The 23,108-nt window shown below is 43.6% G+C and overlaps 1 protein-coding gene across 14 annotated transcripts in view; it reads right to left on the bottom strand.

Moving 5' to 3' along the window:
- LOC136782698 (CUGBP Elav-like family member 1-A) overlaps positions 1–4,015 on the bottom strand; it is an 84,393-nt gene extending 80,378 nt beyond the window's left edge. For all 14 annotated transcript variants that reach the window (XM_066742311.1, XM_066742319.1, XM_066742343.1 and 11 more), the window contains exon 1: positions 3,219–4,015. The gene's annotated coding sequence lies outside the window, so the exon portion shown is untranslated. The remainder of the gene's footprint in view (positions 1–3,218) is intronic.
- Between the last annotated feature and the right edge of the window lie 19,093 nt (positions 4,016–23,108).

Below are 23,108 nucleotides of genomic sequence, written 5' to 3'. Positions count from 1 at the left end.
CAGTTGGAGGTCTGCGGATATCTCACTCGTTTTCTCTCTCTCTCTCTCTCTCTCTCTCTCTCGAAAGGCTCTGCTCCGGTTGTTGCGGAGGAAACGCTCAGACGAATGGGAAACAAGCTGCGGAAAACTCGGATTGCACAGGCAACCCATACCAAAGAAGCCAGGTGGCCCCACCCTTTCTGGCACCGTTCGCTAATACTCGCGCTACTATTTTCTTCCCCCAACTTTCCACTTCGTGCCCCGTGTGCCAAGCGCTCCGTTCAGACAATGCGCTACCACCCCCATCCCTGTCCTAATCCTTCCCTCTTCTTCCTCATTCGACCTCTCAATCTCTTTCCGTTTCCACTCATCGCTTCTCAATTTTCCTCCACGAACCCTCCACCCTTCCACTGTCATTTGTTTTCGCTGTGGTGTAGCAGAGGTTTTTTTAATTATTGCAAAACAGTGTGTTTTGTCGGTGTATTGGAAAATTTCAGAAATTCTTTTTTATCAGAATTTTTTTCTCCATAAATTGTCGAGCTAAAATCTGTCATTTGTTTTAGCTATAGTGTAGCAGAAGAGGATTTTTGAATTATTACCATATAGTATCGTTGGTTGATAGTGACAAATTTCAGAAATTGATTTCTTTTGTGGGCATTTTTTTCCTCCATAAATTGTCAACCCAAAAGCTGTCATTTGTTTTAGGTATGGTATACAGTGGAGCAGGATTTTTTGAATTACGAGTGAAGGGTGAGTTTCTTCGTTACCGAAAAATTGCAAAAATTGATTCTTTACGATGACAATCGTAAAAGCTGATAATAGAGTTATATAAACCTGGGACCATAGAGATTTCTTGCTGATAACTGGAGACAGATTCAAACCCCTTTCCTCGCGGAGTTATAGCGTCGCCTGGGGCTAGCTTAGCCAATCCCGGACTACGCTCCTCTGAATAGTTTCGTCAAAGCTCAATTTTCTCTAATGTCGAGTTCACGTGCAAACTTGTAAAATTCTACGATCGACTAATTACTCCAGCTTTGTCCTTTTTATCACTCTACTCGTGCTGGAATATATGCCATATTTTCACCATTAAAGGTCAACACGCTCTGACATTTAACAAATCGTCATTCGCACGACGGAAATTGCAAAATCCATATTTATTATCGTAAATATTTTCCAGCAGAAGCGTCATAAAAAGAACAATATCGTTTTATCAATAATAAGCTTTTCCACTATATATTTTCGAGTGCAAAAATTTGCTATAATTCGACTATCGATTATTCCTCGAATTATATATATATATATATATATATAGAGTCCAGCAAGGATGGGAATGGAATTCCCCGAGCACGAAGCAGGAGGGGTTCTTTAATAATGGCAAAACCAATATTGACCAGTGTCAAAATTTCAGTTGACTATTCATTGGCGAGTCAAAGTTGACGCCAAACAAGATCAAACCGCGTTCGAGTCCTGTCGTCTTTGATGTGGCTTCCGGTCCCCGCACTCTTCCGTATATAGCAAAGAGATCATCTTAACTCTCGAGCTATCGAAATCGCTCGCTCGGTGCTACGCGGAAGGAGCGAGTGACACGTTTGCGGAAGATATTTGGATTCTGCTTGATGGTGAGAAGAGAAGGGGGGGGGGGAACGTTTAAAGGGGCTGCAAATCGAGCAAACCCTTCGGGAAGCTCGTGCAAAAAATCAGGCAGTCAGAAAACTGACGAATGACGAATAGAGATTTCCCCGGCGCAAAAAACAGCGCGAGTTCTTGGCGAGCTTTCGGCTGGAATGAATATTTCTCGTTTAAAACGTTGTCCAATAACGACGATAAGAGTTAACAACGTCAGCGACGTGGATGTAAACAGCTGAAGAGAGTCTACTCGCGGAAAACTCGGTGACACGTACGCATAGACACACACACACACACACACACACACATATACACGTAGTGATGATATTACGTAAAAGCAGCATCTGTCGACAGTCTTACAGACGCCTTTGAATTCTATTTAAATACAGGCGCGTACATCGCTGTCTCAAATCGCATTTTCAACGTTATTCGTGTGTAGGAAACTCTCTCTCTCTCTCTCTCTCTGTCTCTGGAAGGCTCGGTCAGCGTAACACAGTTTATTAGTTCCGATTCGTTATCACGTCCGATTGCCTTTTATTCAGACACTTGTAGCTCCACAAGTTTTTCCTCCTGCCAAGCTGACCTACCCCCCCCCCCCCTCTCCTATTAAGCGTTTATCTCAAAAAATTGACACACGTTCTCCATTCTTTCCACTCTTCCTCGAGAAACACCCCTCGAACCGATCTAATTTATCGAACCGACGGCACGGACAAAAGTCTGTGCTTTATTTCTCCGACTGTACAAAAAAAAATCATGTCGATATAGATTACACGCGAATATACAAACGCGGAATTTTAATGAGAGAGAATTCGAATTAATTAGCACATACGTGTTGTCCCAGGTGAACGCGCGATATTAATTTTCGCGCGCGGATAATAAGGGGCTTCGCGGCGCAGCGGGGAAACGGATAGCTCTGGTGGATAGAGAGACCGAGTCGATTCCCAACGAATGACGTCACGTTAATGAAAACTAGCGCGTTAGTCCGTTGGACGGCGCGTGGCGTGTGTGCGGCGCGTTTGCAATTTCGCCGCTGGCGAAAATTGGCGGGCATCGAGGAAATAGCGACGACGCGCCAGCTACGACCAATGGACGGGATCTGACGAGGTTCACCATGAAAACTGTGTCAGGCTCGCGCACGGATCGATGAAATGCCGACGAAAACGCGAGAAATTAGAAGCTCACGTGAGTTCGATAACCGTGTGCACGACTCCTCTCTCGCGAGCCACTATCCCCCCCCCCCCTCCTCCTCCTCCTGCAGCCCACCGTTCAACCATCACTATATCACAAACCCGCTTCGCACGTTCTCCAAAAGTACTCGCTAAATCACCAGTCGTTTCTCAAACGGCGCAACTTTCGCCGTGGACGAAATGAAACTTGCAAGAGTCCACATTTGTAACTGAGCGCGCGCGTCCTTTTTATTCCCAGTACGACAATCGATCGACGCAAGTTGGACGGGAACGCGAAATTGGACGAGTTCGATAACCGTGTGCCGATGTAGAGCTGGAAGCCTCGTGCGTTGCCTCTCCGCGATGAATTTTTCACAATGGAATTACGACGCTCTCTGGCGAATCACGATGGAGAATATCAATCAATAATCATGGATTGTTACGTACCGAGCGATCATGATCCAGCTCAGGCGTAGATCCTGATGGGTTCGGGGGGCTCGCGAGCTTTCGCCAGTGCCGCGTGCATGCCGCTCGTAGTAGAGACGCAGCTGTGTGATGCCACGGTCTCTCCGATGCTCGTCAGCGAGTCCGGGAGATACTGGATTGCTGCTGACCAATGGCAAGCGTGACGGAGGTAGGATAGAGGGGAGGGGGAGGGGGTAGCACGTTCGGCACGCCTGGCACGCGCGAGTCTCTAAGGTGCCTGCTGGAACGGCTAACCTCTCAGCGATCTCGAGCTTTCGGTTATTGTAACAGGAGGCCTCTATTGTAATAACCGTTATACACAAGCGATCTCCCCCTTCTCTCACCCGCAGCCAAGATTAGTCGAGCCAACAACAACTCTGCGGCACAGTGCGCGTCGAAACGTTCCGAGAAAATCCAATTCTAAAGACTACTACTACACGGCTGCATAGTTTAATATTAGACGACGACCACGCCAGTCGCTCTCTCGCAGCGAGCGCGCTGGCAGTGTACTGTGCAGGGAACGACACCTCACCTCGCGTCACGTCACGTCACGCAGCGTGTGTATCCTAGCCAGGATCAATCCCCCTCTCTTTTCGCGACGATTCGAGCGAACAGGTGGGCACACGCGTTCTGGCACGGCTCGTCACGCGACGCGTCCAGATGAAAAACGATGCGCGACACGTTTTAGCACGGCGCGCGCTGTCCCGGAAGTATCTCAGAGGTGAGAGAGTCTCGCCACGGCGAGTTTGCCAGCCGTCGGAATAATACAGAGAGTTGCGTCGCGACGGCTTGACGTCGACTGAGCTCCGCTCTGAGAAACGAGTTCGGCTGCTGCCACCCCCGACCACCCCCCGGCCCCCGCGAAGCCCCGGCGGCGGTGCGCGGTGCACGGCCTCCCTCGCAAGTGGCGGCGGCGGCGACGGCGGCCGAATGGGGTCGCCACTGTACTCGTTACTCCGTCTCCCCGTGTTGTCTTCTCTCTGTGTGTTAAGTGTGTGTGTGTGTGTAGTGGTGATAGCCGAGCGATCCAACGTCGGTTGCCGATTCTTCTGCTCGTCTCCCCCCCCCCCCCCCCCCCTCTTCAGTTTGTAAACATCACGCGCGTACAATTCTCAACGATTAAACCAATTTCCGCGGCGAAGAATCTGGATGAACGAGTTTGGAAAATTGTATTTTGGCCGGAGAGAGATTGCTAGGTAGGCAGGAAACAGGCAGGACCAGAGTGCAAGCAGCTTTATGGGTGGAGGTCGATGGGCACCGCGCGAGCGTTGGGCGGTGGGCCACACAGCCGCGGATCGCGTGCAATCGGGGCTATGCGCCACCGACTCCCTCCCCCAAAAGCTCTTTCTACCAGTCACCCCTCACCTACATACAACCACTTAATGGTCCAGAGCTTTACAATAAAAATCACCCCGTCCACATTTCAATTAGAAACGAGTGCAGACCATTTTCAGAATTCATTGACGAGATAATGTTTATATCGATAGTCGAGCGCTCTTGTATATTGAAATTTCAATATTCCAATCCGTGTTTTGTGCCTTTCTATTCTATTTCATATACAGTTTGTTCCTTAAAAAGGCAGCTTTTTTCGTTCGCGCAAAAATACTCCCTACACAGCTTTCTACTATATATATATATATATATATATATCGCCTAGCTGAAAAATGAAGAGTCGAGAGTTTTAACGTGGCACGGTGTCCTCTGGCCTCCCGTCACGTCGCGTCCCGTCGCGTCACGTCACGTCACGTCACGTCACGTCTCTTCGTCTTCTCGTTGGCTCGATCTAATTTACCGATGATTTTTATCGAGTAAACTGTGATCCCTTTCGTATAATCACTTTAGTCCTGTGACGTTAATCGTTGAAAAAGATATCGAGCTTATCTATCTGGTTCTTTAAACTCGTTTTCTCAGCAAAATTATACTCGTCTCTTTCGGTACCGAGTTTCTGCTCGTTAATCATATATAGGGAGTGATGACTCTTAACGAGATCACGTGTGTTGATAAGAAAATATTATCATCGTACCTCGGTACGCGTATGTAAATTTTCGAGTTTGTATACATACACACATCTACATACGCAACGGGCAGATTCAAACTCATCCGGCATCACGTTTTGGTCTGGTTCGTAGCGATATTTATCTCAGCCGAAAAGTTGGTTCTCCGCGCCAATGCGAGCTCCGTCCACGGTGCCCTCGTACGTGTTTACTCTGGCGCTTAAAATATTTTTCTTATTAGTTCCGTCGGGATTTAATCGCTCCAGATAAGAGACAATTACGCTTTACGTTTATGCACGGACGACAAAAAGCAGCACAGACACGCCCGACGTATTTAGCTCGAGAGATTAATCTCTCTCCGTAACGAGAACATTAAGCCAGAACGCTCGTGTGTGTACGAATATATACATTATATACTATACTTACATGTAGCATAGTATATAACTCGATATCGGTTGATTTTATTGCAAAAAGATTACTTGTGTGTGCGCGAATGTGTGTTACATACGAACAAAGCTGTGTTTGTGTATCTCGAGTGTACATGTGTCCGGTTATTTTTATACTATATATACACGTATGGTAGAATGTATATAACACACTATTGGTTAATCAAATTGCAAAAAGATTGCTTCAGTGTTATATTACAGGGAGAGAGAGAGAGAAAAGTGTGTATGTTGTGCATCGCGAGTGGTAGGTGTGTGTCTGGTCGTTTTGGTTGTTCCAAGGCAGGACGCGTGCCACTGACGGGAAACTTACGACTTGGAAGCAAACTTTTTCAAAGTTCGTCTCGAGATACGACGAGGAGATTAGCTGGCGGCAGTTTGAGTTTCCGTCGTACAATGAGTGGAAATCGGCTAGCGAGAGTACAGCGGTACACTCCTTCTTGGGAAACTAACAAGAAACCGATTATAAATCGTACAGCGGGGGGAGATAGTGGAGGGAGGAAAAAAGTCATTGAAAAACTTGGCGTAGCTGTCATCGGAGGGTCCGACGAGATTTATTTATGAAGCGCGTACGTGTGGCGAGAGAGAAAACGTCGGGCATTAAGCTGACAGTGGAGAGAGATCGATCTGGCCTAATAGCTCGCGATTTATAATTTATCTGTCGGGCGCGAGAAGAGGGAGGGGAAGCGCAGGGACTGTGTAAAAAGAAGAAAAAAAAAAGCCAAAGAGAGCGCGGGAGAGAGAACGTGGACTATTCATCGCTGTAATCTCGGACTAGCTGCTGCGCGACACAGTGGCGTTTGGGAAGGGAGGGGGGGGGGGGGGAGGCAATAGGGGGTACGATGCGAGGCAGAGAGTTGGCAGAAACGACAAATTTTTCTCGTCCCGTGCATTTCGCTAGCATATCAGATCGGAATAATATAATGCGATGGGTATATTCGCCGAGAGATGAGAAATTAAGTGAACCGTAAGGAATCGTATCGAGGAAAGTATACCATGGAGCGGTTTAAGCCTCTTCGTGAGCACCGAAGCGAGTTCCCTTACGATGGGAAATAATATTTGTCCGCCGAATACAGCCGGAGCGTGCTTTATCGTCTCCCTCCCTCTCTCTCTCTCTCTCTCTCTCGGCGCATGCGCACACACTCGGCAAATCTCTCCCTCGCTCATTCGAGTCCACAACCGAGCCCTCAAACTCAGCGTTTCCTACGCGAGGCAAAGATTTCTATAAAAATAAAAATCACTCTTGACATTGTTGATGAAACAATCCAGCGATATTAATGGAGTCAGAGTTGGTGGAAAGTTTGATATATAATTGGCAGAACGATATAGCAAAGAGGGTTTGGCGTACCGCTGTATAGGTTAATGACCTGCGGGCTTGATTAGTTAAAGCAGCTATTAGTGGAATAGGAGCAATGCACGAGTAATTAGGAATGTCCGTTGGATATCCAAGATCAATGAAGACCCTCTGGTGTATACGAGATTCACGTACGGAACAGATCTGGCAAAGAGGATACGGTTGGGGCAGGAGAGGGAGGGGGGGGGGGGATAGGAAAAGGGGTAGAAATGGAGGAGAGGAGGCAGACGGTGGCATCAGCCAAGTTTCTCGTCTTCCAGACTCAATGTAACAGCGCAATTCCCGTAGGAATTCCACGGCGAATTAGTATTTAATAGTTTCGAGAGTTTCCTTCTTCTTCTTCTTCTTCTTCTTCTTCCTCGCTACACTATATAGAAGAGAGGCCATCTTATAACTCGACAATGCGGACACGCGAGTCTCCATTATATATATATATATATGTACACACACACTCGGTGGTGTGTTCCGTCGATCTCGCAAACTTTCAGCCCAACTGACTGAACGATCGACAGTTGGCCGGTCACCTTTACAATGCTCGCAACTTTATTATTCTATACCATTAGTTTCAGCGCGAGTCTTCTTTGTAGAAACGACGTAGAATATCACGCACGAATGGTGTATAGCGAGGAAGGGAATTTTCATGAAATATTCAAGCAACACGTAGAAAATAAGGCGCCACTCTGTAGGCATGTTTTGGTGTCAGTTAGCCGTGCGGTGCTAGTCGCTCGGTCAGTTCCGCAAGCTCTCGAGGACGAGCGTCACGTATTTACGTGCGCGAGAGTGTATACCAGCCGTTTCTCGGGAGAGCATACACTGGCTAGACGCAAATTCCTCGCTTTCAGACGCAGCAGCAATAATACGCACACCTGTTCACTTTGGGTAATAGATAGAGCGTGGGTGCTGAAAACGTCGACCCTTGCCAAGATTCGCGTCACGCTTATATTTACTCGGTTGCTGCACCAGCCACGACCACCACTCACTTATACTCTCTCTCTCTCTCTCTCTTCTGTTTTGCTAACTCTGCGTGTATATATATATATATATATATATATGCATACGTCCATCTAGTCAAACTGCAGCACCAACTACCAACCAAAGCACTGCTATTCCCTGCCTGGCAGCAAGTTCCTCTATATACTCTATATAGCTACTTATGCCTCCTCTGCTCCTGGTCAGCCTGCGCGCAAGATAACGAAGCAGTTTCTACGGTAAACCGATCTGAGCACCAGGGAATTTTAACGACCAACCATCCTAACTTCTTTGTCTTAGGAAACTCGCCAGGAATTCCAGACCAGCTTGGATGTTTAACATTGCTGATTGGAAATTACTCAAATAAAGTCATATAAACTATTTCTTCATCCCCCCCCCCCTCCTTTTTTCCTTTTTCAATCACGTGTACTTTTCAATTTTCAAACAACGTGGAAATATATATATATATATCGAAACGTAATATCTTTGCTGATCATATTGTACGTTTTCGCACGTGCTTTGATATAATTTTTCAAAATATGTATATATATATATATATATAGAGATGTATTCTGTTCCATAGGGTAATACTCGTGTTAAAGGTGCATGCGTATGGGGAAAAGCTATTCAGCGAAGCTTTATATTAACAAAACTATATACGTATTATTCCATCACCAAACGATAACGACTGAGAAAAACCTCGCTTGACACTGCGAGAGAATTTTTGTTCCCCCGTATAACAAATATTTAATACACGCCGTGGAAAAATAGAATTACGAGAATGTTGATTTTAGACGGTACGTTTGACAATGCGATGGAAAAAGGAAACAGCAGCGTTTTTGAAATTATGAATGAAAGATAGAGAGAGAGAGAGAAAAAAAGAGGGCTTATAGCGAGTTTCGTTTAAGCGGATAAAGTTTGGCGTTAATGTCGAGTAGGAGTTCCGTGATAAAATAGCGAGGTGAGGTTCAGCGTTGCACTAAATTTAAATTTGGCCGTACTGGGATTGGGATAGGTCCGTGTGCGATTTGCAAGAAAAACACGGGGTGTAATTGAGAGGAGGGGGGGGGGGGAGAATTGCGTATAGAAAGGGTGATATAGGGGAGGGGGGAGAGGGTGATAAGAAGACAGGGTTGAATGTGGAGGGCAGCATTTTCAGCGTCCCGTAGAATCCTTACAGATAAGGCGTCGTTTGTAACTGTCAGCAGGGGGTTGCCCAGTAAGGAATGGAGAGGGGGGAGGCTATTCCATAAAGTAAGTATACATACGTGTGTGCTGAAAATGGCGTAAAGCCTAGAGAGGAAGGTTATGGCTCGGGTCCTCGCGAGTGTGTGGGTCGAGGTGGATGAATACGTGCGGGGTGACACATGCGGCATCGACCTGAATTGCCACGTAGAGGGGGGTGGAGGGGGAATATAGCCGCGAACGACGAGGCTGGCTGGCGTGACTCTCTCCTCCGCCCCATTGGAGGGCCAATTCTATAGCCAGTCTCTCTCTCTTCAAGTCTGGCTGGTTCGCTATCCGGAACAGCCCTCTGTGTCAGTGGAAGAGCACAGTGACTAATGTTACCTGAAGGTGGATTTGTATAGTGACTGGAATCGATAATGGGTCGCGCGAGCCCCTAGACGAGGGGGAAAGGTGAGAGGGAACGAACAAGGCTTGGATATTTCAAAATGGGCCGGAGAGAAGCGTATAATGATCCCTACACTTTTTTCTCCCTCGTCACTTTTCAACTTTCCCGTCGCCGTTCTGCCGGAGCTTAATCCGAATTTCGCCCTGTAAGCTGAAAAACACTCGCGAAAGCGACAGTTTTACGATATAATACACACATATATAAGGTAGGAGGAGTCGGAAAATTCAACGAGAGGTCTCGGATAAATTCGATTTGGTCGGTGGATCGACAGCAAACAGCTGTATGGATATCCGACAGTTCGTTATACTTGGCGAAGGAGGGAGAGGAGGGGGGAAGCTTGGTTGGTTGGTTCCCGCGGAAGCTTAGTGGGGGAATATTCGAACAAATGACCGCGCAGCGATAAATAATGTAACCGAGCACGATTCTCGTGTTACGTGTCCGAGGTAACGTATCGTTCCCATTATGGCCACGTATGTATATAGGGAACGCGTTATATTCGGGCAAATATCGCATGGTTCGAGCGGAACGACATCGCCAGCCGAATCGTCTCTGCCGTTGCGCTGGCGATGTCGATATCGCTCGTTCGTGAGCTTGGGAGAGAAGCCAAGGGGCTGCGAGAGCGTCTAGCGCGAGAAAAGCTTTTTCGTCCTTCTCCGACCGTGCACCCCCCCCCCCCCCTCCCCCCATAGTCCTCCTCCTCCTGTTGCTACTACTGCTGTACCGTGCCGTGCCGTGTGCTATACCTCGATGCTGCTGCTGCAACGTCGAAGCCTTGCGCCATTACGATCTTGTTTGCTCGACATATCGACAAATCGAATAATACTTACGGCCCTCTTTATACCGGCATTATAAAAACCTTTCGATCCCTTTTTTTACTGCCAGATTACCAAGCTTTCAATACCCTTTCCTTTTTTTATTATCCCAGGCTAAACATGCAAATACCCGCACCACCACGGTAAACCAAAATCATTCCTTTCCAACCTGACGTTTCAGCTTGTAATCATTCCGCCGATAAAAATAATCCCATTTGTAATCTGAACAAAACAAAAATCTGACCTATTTATTGGGGCTTAAAAATTCAGACCCGTTTTCGGCAATTTGCCACGTCGCTTACTGTACACTATGTATATATATATATATATATATATATATATATGTATGTATTAGGAAATGTACGAATTCTATGAATTTTTTATCCGTACGGATGTATAGCTATATATACAGTACAACAGCTGATTTTTTATTTCAAGCACGTATCGCGCGGTTAATATCCATCAAAGCGGAATATTTGGATTGGCGAGAGAGCGGCCGGACATGGAGCGAAAAGTTATGAGATTAAATGAAATTAAATCAAATACAATGGGTATGCGGAATAAAATAAAGGGATGGAAGCAGCGCGGATATTCGCCGCGGTAAAGTCGAGAATGGAGTTGGAAATAAATGGTAAGTTACGCTTGGATAACATTGACAAAGTGCAGTTTATATTACGAAAGCGAAATTTCTCATGTGGCAAAGAAGACTGGCCTCCCTTTTGAGTATATTATATATATGCATGTATATGACGAATACCGAGTATACACTCGTAAGAGCGTAGTCCTAAACTCTAGATACCGTTATAACCAAACTAACAACACAATGAGCTCAACTCGAAGCAACTTTTGCGCGAATGTGGAGCGAACGATTCATTGTGACGTCACACGCGGCCTATCTTATCACGGCATTGCAACACAATAATAACAACACCGCATGAAATTTCAATCGTGAATCCTTCCACACGTTTCCGCCACGTAACGACCGTGTACACACGCATAAAACATAATTGGCGATGTGGGTCATGTGTAATGTGGCCAAACGTCCACTTTTCAACGGGACGTCCCGTTTTTATGCGGATTTTCGAGTTGTCCCAAAACTGTCCTGATCTCAAAAATTTCCGACAATTTCGAAACGCAAACGAATACTGATGTTTGCCACAAGGCAGATTCCAGAGAGATATTAACGAAAATAGAATAAAAATAAACAGATAATAATGTAAAGTTCACTTTTGATAAATAAAAATAAATAGTCACGTTAGTATAACGTGGCTTATCGTCAACAAGCTGTCCATACAAATTCAATAGGACACGATTAAAGAAATTTATTTCCTATGCAAACTCTCTCTCTCTCTCTCTCTCTCTCTCTCTCTCTCTCTCTCTCTCTCTCTTGCACAAACAACAGCAAAGCAATTTTACTTTTTATCGCGCAGCGCTTTACTGCGGGTTTAGAAATGGTTATTTTGATTAATGCGGGTATAAAGAAAAATAATTAGAGCGGTAAATTGGATGTATGATAAATGATCATTAAGGGTGGTTGATATTAAGCCTACCCTTATATTCTCGGCCCTCCTCTGTGTCTCCCTTGGTAAGTATACGTGCGCGGCTTGTCCTGGAATAATTAGGCTTGGAAAGGTACTGGTATGTATGATACATATATATATAGTGTTGGTATTATCTATATAGGTATACCGAACGCCCCTTTAACGCGTAGTCTGCACTGCATTGGTTCCTATCCCATCGTATCGTATCGTATCGTATCGTAGCGTATCGCACAGTATCGCTTTGCGTAGCAACCGAGAGGAAGGGTTAAATTTCGGCTACGTAGAGCGTAACAAGCGTAGCTAACGAGGTAGGCCAGATTTTATGGTCAGACGAAGCCAATATTCGATATAATCATTACGCGTCTCGCGAGACTAAGAATCTTTAACGAATTCAATTCTCCTCCAACTTTACCTACCTTGCATCGTTAAATACATAACTGCAGAACCCATCTGCTTTTGCGAATCAGCTACGCCCTACAATTTATTGGATTTATAACGTTGAAGGATAACGTGCTTCCTTTAAGTATAATTGCTGAGGGGGTGGACATTTTCTTCAGGCTAGGTTTTTCAAAGATTTTTGATAAAAATGGTGTATTTTTAATTAGTTTCTACGTATTATCGATGAGGAGTATTAATATCTTCCTACTTTACCTCTCCTACTGTGCATCGTTAAATAAGTACAGAACCCATCTGCTTTTGCGAATCAGCTACGCCCTACAATTTATTGAATTCAGCGTTGAGGGATAACGTAACTCCTTTCAGTATAATTGCTGAGAGGGTTGAAATTTTCTTAGATTTTTGATAAGAATGATGTATTTTTAATTAGTTTGTATATATTATCGATGAAGAGAGTATTAATATCTTCCAACTTTGCCCCTCCTACTGTGCATCGTTAAATAAGTACAGAACCCATCTGCTTTTGCGAATCAGCTACGCCCTACAATTTATTGAATTCAGCGTTGAGGGATAACGTACCTCTTTTAAGTATAATTGCTGAAGGGGTTGAAATTTTCTTCAGGGTAGTATTTTATCAGATTTTTGATAAAAATAGTGTATTCTTCATGAGATTGTATGTATTATCGATGAAGAGTATTAATAATATCTTCCAAAGTTCACCCCTTCTCTTATACATCGTTAAATAACTGCAGTACCCATCTGCTTTCACGAATCAGCTACGCCCTACAATTTATTGGATTTAACGTTGAAGAATGACGTGCTTTCTGCAAGTATAATTGCCGAAGAGGGGGAATTTTCTTTAGGGAAGAATTTCTTCCAGATTTTGATAAAAATAATGCAATCTTAACGAGTTTGCGTATTATCAATGATGAGAATTGGTCGTTCTCCACCGAACGCGCAAATTGGATAAAAGCTGATTCTCCAGATGCAGAATAAGAGAGAGGGAGCGGGGGGGGGGGGTGGAATTGAGTGCACCGATGCTTCGTAGCTATAGAAACGTGTTTGCACGCCTTTTCCCGCCATTTCTGCTGACAGTAGATTGCAGTACGCCATTTTCTTGCTGTTTAAACACAAAAGTTTGACCGCGAGAACACTGGAAACCACTTTTCACCACTTACTTTTATCTCCATGGGCGATAAAATATTCAAATAACTTAAAACAACAACGATACAGCCAATTGTATGAGTAAGTTTTATTATGAAAATTTTACAAATAAATAATTTCGCTCGAGGAGCACCACACTAACGCGATCTATATAACGAACGTGAAAGCCCTGTAGTGTCGAGAGTTTTTCATAATAGAGCTGTTCCATTCGAACGGTTGAATTAAAATTTGTTCGTCAGTTCGGCGCTTGCGTGGCTACTGACATTCGCTAATTGGACGAAATGAGAGTGCCTATTTATTCTTTTCATTCGAAAAACATTTCGCATACGTTTCTCAAAATACAAACTGATTGTTTAAACAAAATTCAATCACTAAAAAAAATGTATCTATCCTAATGTCTAATTATACAGAGTCCCACAGTTAAAATACCTCTAAACAAGGATGCAATAATAAAAGTGTTCAAATTTAACACAAGATTTTTCTAAATTCAAGCAACAAAAATTTCGAAAAGTTTCCATCGAAAAATGTAATATTCTTCATAATTAACAAGGTACACATATTACTACATCCACATTTCGAGTCCTCTCAACTGTCGGATGCTGCAATATAACACTAAAGTGAATTGGCAATTTTTCTGAGAAACAAAAAAAAAAAAAAAGTCGAGCTAATTTTACACGGTCGCTGTCTGATAAAGATCCATCGCGCTGCTTATGGTATTCCCGATGGAAATCAGGTAGAATCTGCAGTATCATTGGCAGGATGCCAAGATCGGTGGTTGAATGTCGAGAACGATTCGGTTGACGAGGATACCATGGCGAAAAGCGTCCATTGCTCGTTGATAGCGTCAACGTTCTAACGAAGCTCACCGGCCAAACTCACAGATTTCCCAGCAGCAGAAATGTCACTGCCGGTGGAGGGGGTATATGGCGCGGGGAAGGGGGGGGGGGGAGAAAAGAGAACAGAAAAGCCAATTTGACCGGAATTCACTAGAGCACGACACGTCAAGCTCGACATTCATTTCCGGTCCTTCCATCACGCGCCTTCGTTCATCTCTTATACCATTTCTACTTTAAAACGAGGTTAAGAGTTTTGCGCGAATAAAACTGTGGAAAGCAGGGGAGGGGAGAAAAAGCATGGTCAGTCGATTATCGAATGTACTCGAACAAAGATCAGAGGAATCTCAATTCAATTTGGTGAAAGCTCACGAGGAAGAGCAGACCTCCACCGTCCGAACACTTTTCATTAGCTTTCCTTTGTTCTCCACACGCACACGTGTATCTATATATATATATATATATGTAACCTCCGACTCGCCACTTTTATACACTATTATATATATATATATATATATATATATATAACATACCCCCCGGAAGAAGGAAATAAACGATCGCAAGTGGAGCTTTCGCAATAATCGTTAACTTATAGAAACAAGTTTTTTCGCTAGAGTACCCTCCCTTCCCCCCTCCTCCCTATCATCCCTTCGAGCTCTCATAGTTTCTGGCGAACAGAAAGTTAACTTTTAGATAAATCCTGTAGCCCCCACCTCGACACAACCACCCTCTCTCTATGAGTTCCCGCAGTTTCGATATAAGCCAAAGTTAACTTTTCAATGAGCTGCGAGTCTCTCGAAGTATTTTTTGCCTCGCTCGTAGATTTGTTTCATATACCATACCGCACCACTACGCGTTACATTCGCGCACTATTATACCGATTTAAATCTTGCATGGAATTTCCTTGAAAAAAGTTTTGTTTAAAAACACGCGAGTTTGGCAAGGATTTTTCCCGAGGAACTTGGCAAATATTCCGCGGAGCGTCTCGTAAAACTCGTGCCTAAAGGAGAACGTTGAATAAGTTACAGGATGGCTCGATGAACTTGGACTAAGAGATAGCTCGATAATGTTAATGTTTTTGCTTTACGCGCGCAGTCCTCCGAGAATATAAAGCAGCACTAGGGGGGGAGGGAAGTTTGACTTACATTAGCTTCGTGTCTCCACACACGGAGCATCATCATGGATATACGCGGCGGATGACTCGTTTAATCAATAAACCAATGGAAAAATCAAACGTTGTTCACTTAAACTGGTGGTACACGCTGCTGTATACACGAGGAGCTCTGGAAACAGGATCTCGTTTCGCTTTGCTCCTCAGTGTACCAACGAGGAGTACAACGCGCAAGGTTATACAGAAAAGTACACGCACAAACGATATCTCGGCACACGACTATCGATTCTATACACCTCTACCCCCTCCCCGTTCTTCCCTTTGCTCGAGATACCCGCGAACTTAATCGCTCCTCGCTATAAGCAGCAGCAACCTTTGAAAAACAATTTCCCAACCTCTTCCGATCTTGCTTTAACGGGGAAAGAGATTTAATAGAGTTTAACTTTATATCAATCTGGATTGAATTAATTCGCGAGAGGAAGAAAACGAAATGCTAGCCTCGGGGGGATACTATTCATGTTTTTCCAGCCATCTTGCTTAAGAGAGCAGCGAACGGGGGGGGGGGGGGAGCTGAGGGGGTAGAAGAGAAAGGGTAGAGAATTCAATGCTGCTGCTGTGTGCTGCTGCTGCAGCACACCGTAGACCCGGTTGTGGGACGCGCTCCACCCTCAGCTGTTTTCATTACGACGTTAAGAACTTTCACGTGAAACTCTCGAGTTAATCCATCCGGCTAACCAAGGAACTCGCGAACCTCGCTTGTCAGTCTGCGAAAGGAAAAGCGAAGCCGCGGCAAATATTTACGGAGGATCGATGCTGTATTTCGTGAAATTAAACCAGTCAATCGTGTATCTCATATATATATATATATATATATATATATATATATTTTTTGTGCGTGTGTATTGCGATAAAATTACTTTTTCCGAGCAAGAATTGCTGGTAATTGCTCTTTACAGCCATCGATGTTTTATTTTGTAAAATTAAAGCAGTCAATCGTGAATTTGATATGTACGTGTGTTTGTAATATGATGAAATTTCTTCTTCCAAGTAGCATTACCTGTAATTGCTCTTTTACAGCCATTGACATTTTATTTCATGAAATTAAAGGAGTCAATCCTTTGTTTGATATAAACATGCATTTGTAATATGATAAATTTTCTTTTTTTCCAAGTAATATTACTTGCAATTGCTCTTTTTCAGCATTGACATTTTATTTCATGAAATTAAAGAAATCAATGGTGTATCTGACACATACATGTGTGTGTAATGTGATAAAACTTTTCCTTCTAAGCAAGAGTTGCCATTAATTGCTCTTTTGCAGCTAAAACATAATCTAGTATCCAGTGTCCATACATGCGATACGTAATTGTGTTTTGGTTCAAATTGGCTGTAAAAGAGCAATTACTAACAACTCTGCTTCCAAGGACCACACACTGATATTGACTCCTGGAATATTCCTCCTATGTATAGTAAGAGTTTTTAAAAGATTTTTTTAGCTTTCGTGCATTTATAATTATAAATATACTCGTCGATCATTTATTATTAATAATTACAACAGTCGATTTCATGAATTTTAAAATGCCTCTTCACACACATACACATCGCAAGCACCAACTGTTTATATTACGATAGACTCGTATATAAATTACGTATAAACGATCAAATTAAAGCTCCACTCGATGTATTAATTATTATAATGATACGTTAATCATATTTTTATTATTTTCGGTATTATTATCAAGTTTTTACATGGCTATAATTATTACTGAATCGCAACTACGCGTTCAGCAATTTCGCAAATGCGTACAAACAACGATAGTCATTAATATATATATATATATATATATCTAATAAAGAAGCACATAAAAATACAAAATTAATAAATAAAAAATGTAAAAAACTCGAAAAAAGCGTCTCGATCCTTTCAGAAACTCTCGTAGCAAGGTACCTTATAACTCCACATTTTTTCTTTTTCAAAAAATATATTACAACAAACACACATAACTCTCAAAGTACCATTACGAAAGCATCGATATAACGTTTACCGCGATAATTTATTCTTCGAGTAGATTTCACGATTGTATTAACCTGCTTGTCAAAATAATATGCTCTCCTATATAAACGCTGCTCGTAAAATATCTCGTGAGTTGGACACGAAAATATGTATCGTAAGCTTGTGTGCGATACACGCACAAGTACATATATATATTATTCATTCATGCGAGGATCGCAAGAAACATGGAAAAATGGTAGAATATTGGCGACCCGTCATTGCACTTTATGAGATGTATTACGAATATTAATGGGGTATATGTGGAAGCATTGTTACATAAAAATAAAAAAAGAATCGCTAAGAGGAAAGTTGGATAAAGTAGAACATTGATATTTGTTTGATAAAACGTGCAGAATTGACCATAGGAGTAGCTTTTATCTTGACAGCGATAAATTGCCAGTCGATATATCTATGATACGAGAAGCTTCGTACGTCCGTCGTGCGTCTCTCTATGAAACGAATTAACTTTGCTTGGATTTGTTCCATTCCGCGGAGTTTATATCGATGGATCATGCACACACACACACACACACGATCCATCGTCGACATGGAAAATAAATGTACGCGCGTATTCGGATGAGGATAGCGGGCGAGGGATGCGAGATTCGGTGGAGGGGGGAATAGTAGGAGGGGGGGGGGGGGGTTGAAGCTCGCGTGAATCGGAACGAAGAGTCGAGTTATTTCGAGCAGATGCTAATCTACCGGCTGGCAGAGAGTATACCAACGTCGAGCGGTGCCTAATTGAGAAATAAATTTTCTTATCGCGTAGTCAGCCGTAATCAGAAGTGGGTAGGTCCGACAGAGTCTCGAGTCGACTGAGAAACCGGGCATGCGGAAAAAGCTTTAATTGGTTCGATAGAGAAACGTCTCGTTAGCAGCGGACAAGCAAACTTGGACGAGTGAATTCGAAAGAATCGCCGCCCCTCTTTCTTCGGATTATCTATATATACTACTTTCTTTCTTATATATATATATATGGTCGGACTATCCTTCAAATCAGTATAACGTGATTAACGAGCAAAATTAGAATTTACAGATCCCTTGCTTTCCATCCATTATCCATGGAGGATCCGCGTGATTTAATCGTCCGTCATAAATTTAACGGATTTTTCCAAGCCCCGAGGGTGTCCGAGCTCCCGCTAAATGATGATGATGATGATGATGATGATAATAATGGAAAGGAAGAAAAGAAGCGAATATCGCGCGCGAGTTTAAAGAAATTCGTTCGTGATAATAAGAGAGTCTACTCGGGCTAATTCGTTTTTATGAAACGAGCAAGAGGCGGAAAAGTTTTTTAAGTGCATCGTGCGCTCGCGAGGGAGGGGGGGGGGGGTGATGAGGAAGGTAGGGGAGGGGAGGGCTGGCAACTGGCAAGTTTGGCGAGGCCGAGAATCGGTCCGCGTCCTTGACGCCAATGGGAAGCTCGCTCGACCAACTTTAGCAGTTATACGAGAAGCCAACCTCCATAGTGTATACTATATATACTCCCCCCTCCCCTTCACCCCTCTTCCAATCTCGTAATTCAATATAGCTTTAATGCACTTACTGTCCCCGATAAAGGAAAAAAGTCGCGCCAGCCAAAGTAAAAGCCGATAAAACACGTTCTGTTAAAACAACTTTCACGGGGGTGAGGTTGAAGGTTGATCATTAAAACGCAGAGGCGGCTAGGGTAAAAAGCCCAGGAATAGACGTTCGAGTTGCTGGAAAATCCTGCCCTCCTACCCGTATAGGTACCATCGGCCTACTATTTTTCTTTGCCGCTCCGATCGAACGCCGATCGAGAACCTACCGAAACTTCCCGATGAATTGCCAGACTTCCATATTTCCGCGTCTTGTGGGCTATGTGTATATATATATATATATGTATTATGGGCTCCTTTATCCTTATATAGAGAGAACCAAATCTGCGCTCGTTACTCGACCTATCGAGTTTCATGCCACGAACCAACATCCATACCCTTGCGATACAGCAAGATTACTCGCTATTAGACTCGACTGGAAATCTCTGATCCGGGTCGGATCAGGCATGTCTCAAGATTCGTGAAGTTTTTGTAATCGGGAAACCTGATCTGGTTTCTAGAAAATCGGAATTTTGGGGGAATTCTAATTAATTATAAATTTTGACTGAGTAATCTGTGTGCGCAGTTTGTAAAGAATTTAATCGTTCTGGATTTGGCGAAAGAGTTTGGAAAGTATAAAACAAGAAGCAAAATCTGCACCTCTGTAATTCTGAGAGATTACTCGATATCAGACTCGACTAGAAATCTCTGGTCCAGGTTAGATCAGGCATGTCTCAAGATTCGTAAAGTTTATATAATTATGTAGCCGGATCCGGTTGTTAGAAAATCAGAATCTCAAGCGAATTTCTATTTCATCATTTAATTTATACTAAGCAATCTGACTTGCAAATAATTTAATCATTCCAAATTTGAAAAAAAAGGTTTAAAAAAACACGAAACAATTTAATTACGAGGCGATTCCTTGGTTAAAATTTGTAATTTAAAAGAAAATTATCGTAGAGAAGCATTGGGCAAATTGAGAGACCAGTATAGTGGGGGATGGAAAAAAGGGTTGATACAATTATGATCGGTCGATTAATTAGGAAGATCTGGAAAGGGACAATTGTAGGAATCCTAGTTAACTAGTGACCCGCTTGTAAGCCGCATTAATTCTATCCGAGGCTCGACTGGTGCACAGCACCCTCCAGTATTTCTGTCCAGTATACTACGAGTGTACGTATCACTGTGTGTGGCTGGAGGGACGCTCTCGCGAATGCTGTTGGGCTTGGTTGGTTAAAACGTTAAATCAAGGAAGTTAAGTCGACTCTCTGGCTGCCTGGCTGGCTGGCTGCTACGATAACTAGCATGGAAGCCTGCTGGGCCAAACTTCTGTCGCAGTTATCCCTGATAACGGTCCCTCGCGTATACACTCGCAATATTGATATGTTTAGTGTACACTCTTCATAATGGCTAATCGTCGGATTAGTTGGCCAGACATGCGTCTAACGAAGCAACTCGCTTATAACCAAATCTCTCATCTCCATAATTGAGTTTTCGCTGAATATACAACGATTCCCATAAAAGTCTACCGCACACTTTACAAATATTATTAAAATATCAAATAAGCGTTAGATTATTGTTAATAATGACAAATTTATTCAATCGTTCAATATTTCTCGAGATTCGTCTCTTAAGATTATTCAAAAAGAAACAAAATGTCAGAGTATAGTGAACGATATAAAATGCGGCATACATTACATACTGAAAAAAATTGTACATTATTTTTCAACCAATTAACAATTATTCCTGATATCGAACTAACTTAATTAATATTATAAATAATTAATTATTTATCGAGTTATTCGTAATATCGATAAATTAGTTTATCGACGTTACTATAACGCACATTTAATAGGCTGAAAAATAACGTACAATTTTTCTCAGTGTATAAATACAATAACGTTACATTCGCACACAAACACCCACACATAGAAAGGACAAAAATAGTCAGATTATTGAAACTGTGAGGCAAATTGGTGGAATTGATTGGTAATTTGGTGGATGAGCGAGTTGTTCCTCGATTATAGGCTAGGTTATCCAAAGGAAATGAGAGAGAGAGAGAGAGAGAGAGAGAGAGAGAGTAGAGGATAGAGAAAAGAAAAGTTTTTGTAATACTCTTGATGATACATTTCTCGTTGCAGCACGCTGGCTCGCTAATAATAAATTGATCCTCCCTCTTCCTGGGCGGCGGCTGATTCTATTACGGTGGTTCTTTCGCGTTGTCTCTACCTTTTGTTGGCTGCACGCGCTTTCCAGTCATCTTCACCGCTATACTTTTTCTCCCTCCGTTTTCTCTCGACGTTCTCCAGGCGGTATTTAATTTCCGGAGTGCAGAAGAGAGGAGAGCGTGCTCGCGCGCGCGCGTGAGAGTGAGAGAGAGAGAGAGAGAGAGAGAGAGAGAGAGAGAGAGAGAGAGAGAGAGAGAGAGCAGACGAGCGAGCAGCCGTCGGTAGACGCAGCAGCGAAGCCGTCACTCCGTGAACAATGGCCGGATCTGATAGACAGATACTGTCGAGGGGGTGGTACATGCTTCTCACTCACACACACACACGCACACGAAGAAAAGAAGAAATTGCTCCATGACCTGGACCAAGGTTTCCCCCCATCGCCAATAAAGGATATCATTACCATAGCAATTGGCATTTAGCGAAACAATAAGTGGCTTATTCAGGATGAAAAGCTGCAGCGCGTAGGCAGGTCTAAATTTATCAGCGAGCGCGCGCGGTATTAGCAGGATGAAAGCAGTTTTTGTTCCATCTTAAAAGGGCGAAGGCATCGGTTCCAGGAGCGAAAGAGCGCTGCTCGCTGGCGAACAATTGCGGAATTGAAACAATGCCTGCAACAGCGGAATGATCTATCCCCGGAGGAAAGCAAAATCGTGTCCGAGGAAAGAAGACGAGTGGTGGTGGTGAAACGCTGGCTGGCAGCGGAGGAGCAGGAGGGATTCCCCGATATGCTATCTCGCGCGAGCGTCCACCGATAATATCGCGCTAATTACCGCCGTTTTCTTTTTCCACACTCGCAATTAGCGATAATTAGTGGAAAGCGCAAACCGTGCAGCTGCTTTTACAGCAGACTCCCTTTCCCGATCTTCCGCTATGCACTTTTCGAGAACGCGTTCTTCGTTATATATATGTATATATTGATTGTATTGCTATACATATATAATCGTAGGAAGGTACAAATTATCCGTAGGCGAGTTTGTTGGAACGAAGGATAGAAATTTATGGTTAATTAAACTGGAGGAAAAATGGAATAATTTAATTTCCTTTCGTTGGATTTAGGAGCTGATTGTTGCGTGTTGTCGGTGTACGTGTGCGTGTTTCCGTGTGTCGGAGGGCGGCCGTTAAAGCGAGATAAAGTATCTCGGACGTATTTTACTGGGAACGGCGTTAGGAGGGCGGATCGCGCGATATAAATATCGATTGAATTTATGTAAGCCAATAAAAGCTAAGTATCAAGGAGGAGCTCTTTAGCGGATGCTAGTTTTTTGCGCTCCGAGAAGTCAAGGGACAAACACGCTCATCTTTATTTCCGGTAAGGCGATAACGACGGTTGGAGGGGGGGGGGGAGAGGTTAGAAAGAGGTGCAGCGATGGCGGGGGGAGTTGGATTTGGAAGGCTCTTATCTCGGGGTAACTCGCTCGATGCGCAAAAACAACAAGGAGGAAGAAGGATAAAAGAGAGAGAGAGAGAGAGAGAGAGAGGGAGGGAGCATAAAAAGTTGGAAAGGAAGAAGGACAGGGTCGCGGTTGAGAGAGTGTAGGTATAATTCGGGCGATAAGGTTTTTGGGGAGAAAACTGGAGTTGGGAAGCAAAGGCCGGGGCTCGTAAATATCCAGAGCGCGTTTTCAAGGAAGGAATATCTGGTCGCGCCAAGTAATATTTGCTGAAATGTACGGGAGAGCGGCACTCGGCCGCCGCGCCGCGATATCTGTGAAAACTTTCCAATTTCCCGGCAATAACAAAGGTGGGCGGATCGGTATATCGTATCCCTCGGGAACCGTGCAC

The sequence above is a fragment of the Prorops nasuta genome, unplaced genomic scaffold (assembly GCF_024137725.1).
Source record: "Prorops nasuta isolate Cenicafe-Biocafe unplaced genomic scaffold, Cenicafe_Pnas_1.2 PNAS00002, whole genome shotgun sequence".
Lineage (NCBI taxonomy): Eukaryota > Metazoa > Arthropoda > Insecta > Hymenoptera > Bethylidae > Prorops > Prorops nasuta.
Note: the sequence above shows the minus strand (reverse complement) of the source record. Positions and strands in the feature narration are given on the sequence as shown.